General features: G+C 44.7%; 1 pseudogene; it reads right to left on the bottom strand.

Annotated features, from left to right (window-relative positions):
- The window catches only part of LOC120674666, a 274,212-nt pseudogene extending 269,961 nt beyond the window's left edge, over nucleotides 1-4,251 (bottom strand).
- Between the last annotated feature and the right edge of the window lie 8,526 nt (nucleotides 4,252-12,777).

Raw genomic sequence — 12,777 nt, 5'->3', positions numbered from 1 at the left:
TTTTAGAAGCAAAATACCCTGCAACAAAGGTTAGACAAAAAATTCTTGCACAAGTCCTTTCATGTCTCTCGATATAAGTGGCTATCCTATTATTGTTTGCAAACTCTCATCTCCCAAAAGTCTCTCAAGTATATAGTGGGGCTATAGGTGAGGCTAGCAAAGTATATACATATATTGTCAAATTAAGAAAACCTTCTAATGATTGCTTACCTTCCGAGCCAATGATCATGAGAGTTTCTCCATAATGTAAAGGGTTCAAGGGTAAGAAGATTTAGAATGGTGGACATGTGCAAAAGCATACAAAAAATTGACTTCAAGGCACAAGCATCGTCCTTGTTGTCGGATTGCACATGGTTGGAATTGAGGATATTATTCAAACAAGATGATATCTCTTTGCACTTCTCTAACCATAGAATCCCTTCATTCATTCTTTTCTTCTCATACACATTTTTTTCTTTTTCTTTTCTTTCTTTCTCCCGAATTTTCTCTCTCTCTTCCGAACCTTTTCATAGGACACTTTCTATAAAACATAGATAGGCAATTATCCAAAGTGTCTCCCTGAATTTTTGGGGCCCGAGCCGAGGCCAGAGGGGCCTAGGCCGGCCGGCTCAAGGGGTTTAGGCCGGCCGGCCTGGGGCTTTCCCAGGTCGGATTCGGTCCATTTTTCCAGTACACCTTCCTCTCTTCATCCCAAAGTTATGTTTTATACAAATGATGTGCAGCAACAGAATGTATCCTCATAATTGGGTTGTGGTCAAGGAAAAGGATAGTAAACAAGATAATCTCAGGTTCGGGTTTTGGAATCCGGTAGATCTCATGAGTTATTCCAATGAGGAATTCTCATTACCGAATATTGACGAGGCTAGCAATTCAGAGATGAAAATTAAGGACATGATCATTGCTTGAAATTAAAACTCCCAAAGGAAAGAAATCCTAACTCAACTCAATGCACATCCAATGCTTATGGTGGAACAAATATAGCTTTTTGATGATAGGATTTTTACTCTCGACTTGTAAAGAACTTGATCAACCTTATGTTTGTAGGGGTTTTATTATTTTTATGAAATTAAAGTCCTCCAAATCATGCCTTACTCGCAAGCATAGTCAAAACCAAGAGCTAGATCAAAGCTCAAGTGTGGGTATTAACATGGACAAATAATTTACTAAGCTCCACAAATAAGATTTAATTTTCATGACAACGCTCGTGATCAATTGCTTTAAAGAAAATAAAGTAAAACTGAATGCATAAATAGAATTGCACGACCCAACAAAAATAAAGACTCTTTTTATTTTATTTTCATGACTCAACACTAATTTAAGACTCACTCTCACACATGCGAAAAATAAAGCACACAACGCTAAACTATGACTCTCACACATGCGAAATTAAAAACACGCACACGATGAACTTTTGACTAAACAAAGACTAAGCAAATCAATCTACGAGCCGTCACACCTCTCCCCCAATGCTTAGATTATGCGGCGTCCTCGTCGCAATGATATAAAAGAACGGGTGTGACGCTCGTCGGTGATCTCAACGGCACCTATGGCAATTGCATCTAGGGCGCCCTCCTCCTCCTTGCTTTTGTAGATCTCCAACCATCCCGAATAACTTCCTTATGTTACGGACAAGGAAGTTGTAGTTTCTCTCGATCAAGCTCTCGATGTCATCCATCCTTCGATCCATTGCCACGAATTGATCATGGCACCTATCAATGGTGGCTTGGAGATCTGCAATTTTATTGCGGCACTTGAAACAACACCCGGAGTGATGCCCGCTGTGGTTGGGGCTGTCGTCTTCGGGTTCGTCGTCCTTCTTCTTCTTCTTGCCGCTGTCTCTTCCGGAGGGGTCGTCTTCCTCCCTTTTCTCATCTTCGGGCCACCCCGGCCAATCATCATCATAGTCACGACCGGTGGCGCACCATGAACCGGGGCTCATAACGCTCTCCCAATCACTATCTCCCGCATAATCCTTCGGATCCGGGGTGTACTCGATGTAGTTCTTCCTTTTAACTTCGAGAAGGCGCAAGGAACGCCTAGGTGCGGGTGGCTTTTTGTCTTGTCGCTTCTCGCCCTCGTCTTCATGGCTGCTGATGACGACGACCACCTTTTAGGCTTGAGTTAGCTTCTCGTTGCACCATAGAAGGCCCTTCCCTCCGACGCTCATCCGTGCTTGGGTATTGAATTTCTTCGGAGGAGGCTTCGCTTCACATCGCTTTGCATTGACAAGGAGGGGTGTCGCACCGGTTGCCAAGATGGGACTAGGCGTCTTTGGCGTGGGGGTGTCGGGTGTCCAGCCCCTCTCCTCGATCTCCGCAGCTGAAATCGTGGCTCTTGCACTCGCTGGATCGGCCATTGTCGAAGTCTCTCTCGAGGTGGTGGTGTAGATTGAAAAGTATGGGAGAATAGATCTAACCCGTGTCTCTATTTATGTCCCGAAAAGACTTGGACGAGAAGTCCAATATCTCCTCGGTTTAGGCATGCAAAATCTATAAGGCACAGGTTTGAAATTTCCTTATCTAGCACCTACCAAAAATCGAGACCGATTCGCACACGAGGGGGCCTAGGCCGGCCAGCCTAGGGGTGTTGGGCCGGCCGGCCCTGGGGGTTTTTCGGCCCCCTGGACTCCAGCTTTTTCCGAGGTGCTCACCAACAAATTATGAGCCTATGTTTTATTCAAAGTTCGTCCAAAATAAAAATAAAACCACGAGAATAAAATCTAAAAGAATATTTACAAACTTACCTTGCTTAACGTCATTAGGCTTGACGTTCCGGTTCCTCCTCCATGGTGTATATGTCGATGTAGTGAAGGGGCACGACGTCGGGTTCCAAGAATACCTTTAGTCGCTGTCCGTTCACCACATATTGGTCGCCTTTCACATCCATGATTGTCACTGCTCCCGTAGGTGAAACCGAATGTACGACGTACGGTCCATCCCATTTGCTTTGTAATTTTCCCTTGATAAAAAGTTTGAATCTTGAATTGTTGAGTAGGACCTTGTCTCCTTCTTTGAATTCCTTGTTTTGTAGTCGTTTGTCATACCATCTTTTCATCCTTTCTTTGTAAATCGATGCACTATTGTACGCTTTCAATCTTAGCTCCTCCAATTCACTTATTTGGATTCTCCTTTTAATTCCGGCGGCTTCCGCATCACAATTCATCTCCTTCATCGCCCAATATGCCTTATGTTCTAGCTCAACCGGCAAGTGGCATGTTTTTCCATAAAAGAATTGGTAAGGAGTCATACCAATAGGAGTTTTGTGTGACGTACGATATGCCCATAGTGCATCGTCTAGTCTCTTCGACCAATCTTTTCCTCCTTTTACTACGGTCTTCTTTAAGATGTCCTTCAATTGCTTGTTTGAAGTTTCCGCTTGTCCATTTGTTTGGGGGTGATAAGCCGTGGACACTCTATGTTCAATCCCCAATCACTTCAAGCATTTGCCAAAGTCTTTGCCCATGAAGTGTGTTCCTCCATCGCTTATCAAGATTCTCGGGATGCCATATCTAGGGAAGATTACTGATTTAATCATGTGCGTGGACTCCTCAGTTGATGACTTCCGACATGGCATGGCTTCAACCCACTTTGAAACATAATCCACCATCACCAATATATGCTCATACCCATGCGAGTTCACGAATGGTCCCATGAAATTGATTCCCTAGACATCAAATAGGTCTATTTGCAAATTGTAGTTCAATGGCATGGCGTTCCTTTGCGAGATATGTTCTGTCCTTTGGCATTCCGGACAAGTCGAAACAAATCTTTTTGCATCTTCATGCATTTCAGGCCAGTAGAATCCACTAGCCCATACCTTAGCTTGAGTTCTAAAGTGCCCATAATGTCCTCCGTATCCTGACGAGTGACACTTTCTTGGAACTTCTTCACGTTCCTCTCTTGGTATGCATCTTCTTAGGACTCCATCTTCTCCATATCTATATAAATATGGTGGATCCCAATAGTATTTCCTTTTCTCCGTGACCACTCTTTTCTTTGCATTCTTTTCCAAGTGATCTAGGGGCATCCCTTTTATCGCCCTTATTATATCATTCATCCAACTATCTCGGTCGAGGATTCTATATAAGTGATCATCTCTCATTTGATCCTCGATAGGTTCCTTTCCATCCTCTCCATGGTTCATCCTTGATAGGTGGTCGGCCACAACATTTTCTGCCCCTTTCTTGTCCCTTATCTCCACATCTAATTCTTGTAGCAATAGGATCCATCGAATCAAGCGTGGTTTAGCATCTTTCTTGGACAAGAGATACTTGATTGCCGCGTAGTCGGTATAGACTATCACCTTTGAATTTACTATGTATGATCTGAATTTTTCGAAGGCGAATACCACGGCAAGCAATTCTTTCTCCGTTGTTGCATAATTAACTTGGGCTCCATCTAGAGTCTTTCTTGCGTAGTAGATAGCATTTACCGTCCCCTCTTTCCTTTGTCCAAGAACGGCTCCTACAGCATAGTCGCTCGCATCACACATGATTTCAAAAGGTAGATTCCAATCCGGAGGTGCATGATAGGAGCACTTATGAGTGATTGCTTGAGTGTTCGAAATGCGTGAAGACAATCACTATCGAAAATGTATTCCACATCTTTTTGGAGAAGTTGTGACAATGGCTTGGTGATTTTTGAAAAATCCTTTATGAACCTCCTATAGAATCCGGCATGACCGAGGAAGCTTCTCAAAGATTTGATATCCGTAGGTGGTGGCAATTTCTCCACAGTTTCTATCTTTGCCCTGTCCACCTCTATCCCTCTCTCGCAGATGACATGACCGAGAACAATTCCTTCTTTCACCATGAAATGACACTTCTCCCAATTAAGCACAAGATCAACCTCTCCACATCTTTTAAGAACTTTCTCCAAATTTGCCAAGCAATTTTCAAAGCTAGTACCATGCACCGAGAAATCATCCATAATCTCCTCTATGAAATCTGAAAATATAGCCATCATGCACCTTTGAAAAGAAGCTGGCGCATTACACAATCCAAAAGGCATCCTCCGATATGCAAAAGTTCTATATGGGCAAGTAAATGTGGTCTTATGTTGATCATCCGGATGAATAGGTATTTGGAAGAATCCCGAGTATCCATCAAGGTAACAAAAGTGTGAATGCTTTGCCAACCTTTCTAGCATCTCGTCAATGAATGGTAGTAGAAAATGATCCTTCCTCGTTGCCTTGTTCAATTTTCTATAGTCGATGCACATCCTCCATCCCGTGATGGTTCTTTGCGGTATCAATTGCTCCTTCTCATTTTTCACGACCGTGAGTCCTCCTTTCTTCGGAATGCAATGCACGGGGCTTACCCATTCACTATGTGGCACGGGGTATATTATTCCGGCATTCAATAATTTGATAAGCTCCTTCTTCACCACATCACGCATAGCATGGCTCAACCTTCTTTGATGCTCAACCACTGGCTTGTATTGCTCCTCGAGTTGTATACGATGTGTGCAAAAAGCAGGGCTAATACCTTTCAAGTCGTTAATCAAGTAGCCGATCACCTTTTGTGCTTCTTCAATAATTTCAGCAACTTCTCCGTCTCTTCCGGGCTCAATTCGTCGCTAACAATCACCGGAAAAGTCTTGGCATCTCCCAAAAATTAATATTTCAATCCCTTGGGGAGCGGCTTCATCTCAACATCGGGCGCACCATCCTCTTCTTGATCTAACTTTCCAATGTCTTCAAATTTTTCTTCCTCCAAATTCCCGTGTTGCGGCTTCAACTCTTTTATTGTTTCCATTAGTTCTCCATCTTGATCATCTTGAGCGTCTCCACTCTCCAAAGCGCGTTGGAGGGGATCCCTGAAAGAATCAATGAAAAGAATGCTCTCTACCCCTTCGTTATCAAGAGGTAGAGGTAAAGCACGAGACGGTTTTGAATGAAATTTGAAAGTGTACTTCTCTCCATCTAGATCAAAAGTGACAATCCCTTTTCCAACATCTAGAATAGCAATTACTAATTTGAGAAAAGGTTTTCCAAGGATTATGCTTTCATGTTCATCATCACTAGCATTAATCACAAAAAAGTCAGTAGGAATTTCTTTACCCGCTATAGCAACATTTAGATTTCTAAGTACTCCTAGCGGTTTGATTAATCTACCATCTCCCATGATCAATTTAATGATGGTGGCATCTAAGTTTGGTGTTTCGTTAAAAAGCTCAACATAAACCTTGGAACTCATCACACTAACATGGGCGCCAACGTCACATAGAACATTGCAACATTTTACTCCATCTATCTTGCAATCAACACGAGGTGTGGGTGATGGATGACCTTCGCCATGATCGCTTCCAATCGCATATACATGGGCTATGTGTGCATAGGGTGATGATTCCGATTTCACTCCCATGATCCTTTTGGCCTCCATCACTTCGTCCAAGTCAATCTCTATCTCTTTTTCTTCGAAAAGTTTCCGAATAATATCACCGGCCGATTCCTTGCCAAATGTATATCCCGTGTGATTATCCGGCGGAAAGTCTTCCGCATTAACCTTCGCCATTCCTCATTGATTTGGACGCGGTCTTGCTTTGTCGAACAATCTTCCAAAGTCAATTGGTATCCAATCCATTTGCTCGAATTCCCTTAGCGATTTGGCGGTGCCCATGGTTCTTCTTTTCTTTTCCGGGTCGTCCTTCGTTGCACTCCGGATCAATGCTTCTTCATTGTGGTTTGTCTCTATGACTTTTCCATGCTTCGGTTGTTCTTCCCTCTCTTCCGATGTCTCTTTTCTGAAAATTCCAGCAAGCACCCGCACTTGCGATTCTTCCTCGGAGCTTGCCGAACATCGGTTTTCCCAATCTCTTCGCATGGACGCCCCCTTGCTTATTTTCTGTAGGAGTTGGGCGGCTTCCGTGAGTGTTTTCTCCATGAGATCTCCTCCTGCACACATTTGAACAAATTGCATGCACTCGGGGGTTAGGGAAAAATAAAAGGTATGCAAGAGTACTTCACCGGAAAATCCGAGCTTCGGTCCTTGTTCAATCAATCCATTGAATCTATCCCATGCTTGATCTATTCCTTCTTTTTCTCCTTGCGCAAAGTTAATCACTTGCTTCCGAATATGTTGGACCTTGCTTAATGGAAGGAACCGCTCGCAAAATTTCTTCATCAACTCATCCCAATTTCCTTTTACCTCGAAGGATGCAAGTGCAAACCATCTTCTCGCCTCTTCCGCAAGTGAGTATGGGAAAAGATTCCATCTAAACCAAGCTAGCAAAACTCCGTCTTGTTGTACCGTATTGCATAGCATTGTGAACCACTTGATATGTCTATATGGGTTGTCCGTCTCATCTCCTCTAAAGGGGTTTGCCGCCGCCATATTGATGATTTGAGGCTTGATCTCGTACGTGGTGGCTTGCAACACCGAATCTGATTTTTGCATGTCGACGTCCTCCGATCGCGGGCTTGCATAATCCCTTAGTGATTTTTCTCCTTCCTTCACGTGTTGAATGAGATGTCAAAACAAAAAACAAAAACAAAAATTTCTAGGGAAAAGGTTAGGCGTTAGTAACCAACAAAATTAATACAAAGTTAAACATAGCAAAATCGCTTGTTCCCCGGCAACGGCGCCAGAAAAGCTTGTTGACGCTTCTTAAAGCACCAATTTATGTACCGCAAGCGCACGGATCGTGTAGCTTTTCCCTTAGAGTATTCCCCCAAGGTTTATCAATCCACGGAACAAGTGTATTACTATGCTTGACTAAGCACTAATGATGTTGGTAAAAGATCTATATTGGGTGTTTGAGTGTGAAATAGATCTAATCTAACCAATCTAATCTAATCTAGACTAGTGAGCAATGTTAGGTGTGTGCACAAGAAATAGAGAGCTTTTGTCCATAGGGTCTAGGATCACTAGAGATGTAATCGCCGAGCAACGAAGAACAGATCTAATCTATCAAAGGTGTGTTCCAAGATCAAAACCTTTCCCTCCCGCATACTGTCACTACACGAGGACAATCGGTAACGAATCAACAAGAACACGATAGTTGATGTAATCTAAGTAAACCATGCAAGAGCAAAGCATACTCAAAGCCAAGTCGCGAGCTATTAAGCATCAAAGCATCATCAACAAGAATCGTGATAGATCAATCTCATAAAGGATTCGGCAATTACAACTCAAGATCTCCTTACAACCCCATGAACAAACGAGAACTTTACCCCATGAAGCTAAGCGAAGCATAGTCGATCATGGTGACGAAATCTCCGGCAAGGGATGGATCCCTTGCTGTCCTCCAACTTGCAGCGGTGCCGAGGGACGATGAGGCCTCCGGTGTCGCCTTTCTCTTGTGTCTAACTCGAATGGATCTCTGGTTCTAATTCTCCGCGGTGCCCTCTCTGTGATCCTCCTCTTTGACGGCGGCTTCGGGGTATTTATAGGCGGAATTGGTCGGTGGTTTTGGTAAAATATAGATTAGGGTTGACGCATACTTCGTGCCGAAGAAAGCTGAGGCTAATTGGGCCTGAAAATGGGCTGGGCCGGCCGGCCCAAGAGCTCCAGGCCGGCTGGCCTGGGCTCTTTCTGGCCCCTCTCGGCTCCATCTTTCACGTGCAGGTTCTTCTCTTTATTCCTCATCTTGGCCCAGTTATAACCATGCGTCAAAACATCTCCGAAAATGTCCAATTTCCTGTCAAAACACAACATGCTCCAAAATCCAGGATAAAATCGAAAACGGTCAAGTTCGGGTGCCAAGTGGCGGGTTAGTACATGAATCATCCCGAAGAATTTACCAAAACCTCTCCTAACTGTATATTAAAATGGGTACTTAAGGAGCGCCAACAACCGATAATCGTGGCTGATTATCTGACCCTCTTTTGTCACCCATGAGTGAACATATTCTTCATCGGGCTTAAGTCTCGGCCCGGGTGTATTCTCATCTTGGAACAATCTGACCGTGAAAACCTCCAATTTCTTCTTGGAAGGCCTATTTCACGGTTTGCTTTGTCGTACCTCCTCTGGAAGCACTTCACTAGGCAATGGAGAACCACCAGTGGAGCCGGGAGCGGAGTGGGCCCGTGGGGAAGTCGGCCGACCAAGGTGGTCGGCCAACCTGCCCCTAGCACCCCTTGGGTCCCTCCTTCTTGGGTTGCTTCGAGGTGTTGCTGGAGAGGTCATGGGCACCGAGAAGGCCTCTTCTTGAAGAGCCTCCATGAAGTATTGCTCCATAGGGCTCAATGGAGGGTCTCGGCGGGATTTTGGTGCAATGTAGGGGACTATCTCCTTGTCGGCCATGGGTTGATGGTGATGGGATGCTGGTGGAAGCGATGGTGGTTTTGGGGAATAGATGGAAACAAGGTAGGGTTTCTGAGAGGAAGAAGAAGGGTACGAGACTCCTTTTTCTCATCGCGAAACGCTGTCATTCCTCATGGGGTTGGACTCTAGGTGGGTCAAGGATGCCGTGCCCCGAAACTGGGCCTCAGTGGGGCTAGCCCAAGCTCGGTCGACCTAGGCTGGGCCCCAGTGGGCCCCAGCTTGTGCGGGTCAACTGGTAGGACTATGTGTTTTAGAGTTGGGATGGGCCCTCCTACCCTTTTGGCCTATATGGCTCTTTTTGAACATAAGTACGGGATCGACTAAGTCAATCACATCTACCTCTTCATCAAGAGCTTTATGATGGTCTAGGAAAAGCTTGAGTTGTTGACCGTTTACCTTAAAGGCATTACCATCGTCATCTTGTACCGTGATGGCTCCATGTGATGATGTGTCGATGACGCGATATGGTCCTTGCCATTTGCTCCTTTGTTTCCCATGACCAAATAACTTGACCCTAGAGTTAAAGAGTAATACCTTGTCTCCAGGATTGAAAATCTTAGGCTTCAATCGCTTATCATGCCATCTCTTGGTTCTCTCTTTGTAAATTGAGGCACTATGATAAGCTTTATCTCTCCATTTTTCCAATTCCGAGATTTGTTTCTTCCTGTATTCTCCGGCTATTTTAAGATCCATATTCCACTTCCGGATAGCCCAATGCGCTCTGTGCTCCAGCTCCACGGGTAAGTGGCAAGTTTTCCCGTAGACACGCTGGTAGGGTGACATTCCAATGGGTGTCTTGTATGCTGTACGGTATGCCCACAGTGCATCCGGTAGTCTCAGCTTCCATCCCCTCCCCATCTCGTCCATGGTCTTTTGCAAAATATTCTTAATCTGCTTATTGGATGTCTCTGCTTGGCTGCTAGTCCGAGGGTGATACGGAGTTGCGATGTTGTGCCATGTCCCTAGTTCCTTGAGAAAGTTCCAGAAGGCCGAGTCAATGAAGTGTGACCCTCCGTCACTGATTACCATCCGTAGTGTGCCAAACCATGGAAAGATAATCTCATGGAACATCTTACGGGCATGCTTTGCATCTGCGGCTCTGCATGGCATGGCCTCGACCCATTTGGAGACGTAATCTAGGGCGACTAGAATATACTCGCATCCTTGGGATCTTACAAAAGGTCCCATATAATCAATACCCCAGACATCAAAAAGTTCGACCTGAAGATTGTAGTTCAGGGGCATTGAGTCGCGGGCTGTGATCCCTCCATGCCTTTGGCAGTTTGGACATCTACGGAAGAAGTTCTTTGTATCTTCATACATAGATGGCCAATAGAAGCCACTCTGCCAGATTTTCGCTTGAGTGCGAAATACACCAAGGTAGGTCCATATGGTGCTGCATGGCATTTCTCTATGATCTTCTGTCCTTCTGCCGTAGGTACACAACGTCTGAGTAACCCATTTGCACAGACTCGGTACAGATATGGTGCATCCCATAGGTGGCGTCTGCTCTCCTGTACTAGCTTCTTTTTGCTTTCCCCTAGGGGTATATACCCCGAAACCATAAAGTTTACGATATTCGCATACCAGGGGTGCGAAGCTGTTACTTTGAGAAGCATATCATCCCGTAGGAAATCATTTATCAGCGGGTGTTGGGTATTCGTATTGGTCATGCACGATAAATGATCCGCCACTGAATTCTCTACTCCTTTCTTATCTTTAATTTCCAAATCAAACTCTTGGAGTAGGAGAATCCATTTGATCAACCTTGGTTTAGCATCCTTTTTAGTGAAGAGGTACTTGAGTGCGGCATGGTCTGTATAGACGATGACCTTGGTACCCGCTAAATAGGATCTAAACTTGTCGATAGCGAAGACAACTGCTAGGAGCTCTTTTTCTGTTGTGGCATAGTTGAGCTGAGCTCCAATGAGTGTCTTGCTTGCGTACGCGATCGCATGATGCTTCTTATCCTTGGTTTGACCAAGTATGGCCCGCACCGCATAGTCACTAGCATCACACATGATCTCGAACGGGAGCTTCCAATCTGGGGGTTGAATGATTGGAGCTGAGATGAGTGCCTTTTTGAGTGTGTCAAAGGCTTTATGGCACTCATCTGTGAATTGAAAAGGAACGTCCTTGGCTAGGAGACTTGTGAGGGGTCTAGCAATCTAGGAGAAGTTTGCAATGAACCTTCGATAGAATCCAGCATGGCCAAGGAAGCTTCTGATTCCTTTCACATTGATGGGAGGCGGAAGTTGTTCAATAACTTCAATCTTCGCCTTCACGGACCATGAACTGGAATTTCTCCCAGTTGAGGATCAGGTCCTTCTCTTGGCATCTTTGCAAGACTTTGTCTAAATTCTCCAGACAATGATTGAAGGTCGTCCCATAGACCGAGAAGTCGTCCATGAAGACTTCCATAATTTCTTCGATCATGTCAGTAAAAATGGACATCATGCACCTTTGGAACGACACGGGTGCGTTACATAACCCAAACGACATTTGTCGGTAGGCATATGTTCCATAAGGGCATGTGAACGTGGTCTTGCTCTGATCTTCGGGATGGATGGGTATTTGATGGTAACCAGAATAACCAACAAGGAAACAAAAGTAGGAGTGCTTCGCCAATCGCTCTAACATCTCATCGATGAATGGTAGTGGGAAGTGATCCTTCTTAGTAGCCTTGTTGAGTTTTCTGTAATCTATACACATCCTCCATCCCATGACGGTTCGTTGAGGAATTAGCTCGTTCTTGCTATTTTCCACCACCGTCATGCCTCCTTTCTTGGGCTCGACTTGGACTGGGCTTACCCACTCACTATGCGGAACAGGATATATAATTCCAGCATCTAGGAGTTTAAGAACCTTTTTCTTCACCACCTCCCTCATAGCATTGTTCATCCTTCTTTGGGGTTCCCTGGAAGGTGCTATTGCGGGATCCAATGGGATTCGGTGGGTGCAGAGGGCAGGATTAATGCCCTTGAGGTCTTGTAGGGTATAGCCTAAGACTGATCGATGGTTCTCTAGAACAGCGATGAGCTTATTCGTCTCCTATTCCGAAAGTTTGTCACTGATGATTACGGGAGACTCTACATCGCTATTCAGGAAGGCGTATCTAAGCGGTGAAGGTAAAGGCTTTAGCTCAATCAGAGGTCGTGATGGCTTCTCAGTCGCAAGCAGTTCATAAGTATCACCGGGTTCTTCTTCTGCATCGCTGACTTCTTCTGGCATTATCTCGATATCCTCCTCTAGGTTTGAGTCAACAAACTCGAAGGTGGAAGTGGCCATTATTTCCTCGATTGGTTCTGGAATAGGGAGATCTTCCACAGAGCATGTTAATGCTCGATCCACGGGGATGTGGATTGTGTCCTTCCTTAAATTAATGTTCAAACATCCGTCCTTAGGGACAAAAAAGACAAATTGTATTAAGGGGTGAAATGAACCAACTGGCATAGTTTAGGAGGTAAATGAACCAAATTATAGTTTAGGGGGTTATCCAGATTTTGCCTATA

The sequence above is a fragment of the Panicum virgatum genome, chromosome 5N (assembly GCF_016808335.1).
Source record: "Panicum virgatum strain AP13 chromosome 5N, P.virgatum_v5, whole genome shotgun sequence".
In the NCBI taxonomy this organism is placed as follows: Eukaryota; Viridiplantae; Streptophyta; class Magnoliopsida; order Poales; family Poaceae; genus Panicum; species Panicum virgatum.
Note: the sequence above shows the minus strand (reverse complement) of the source record. Positions and strands in the feature narration are given on the sequence as shown.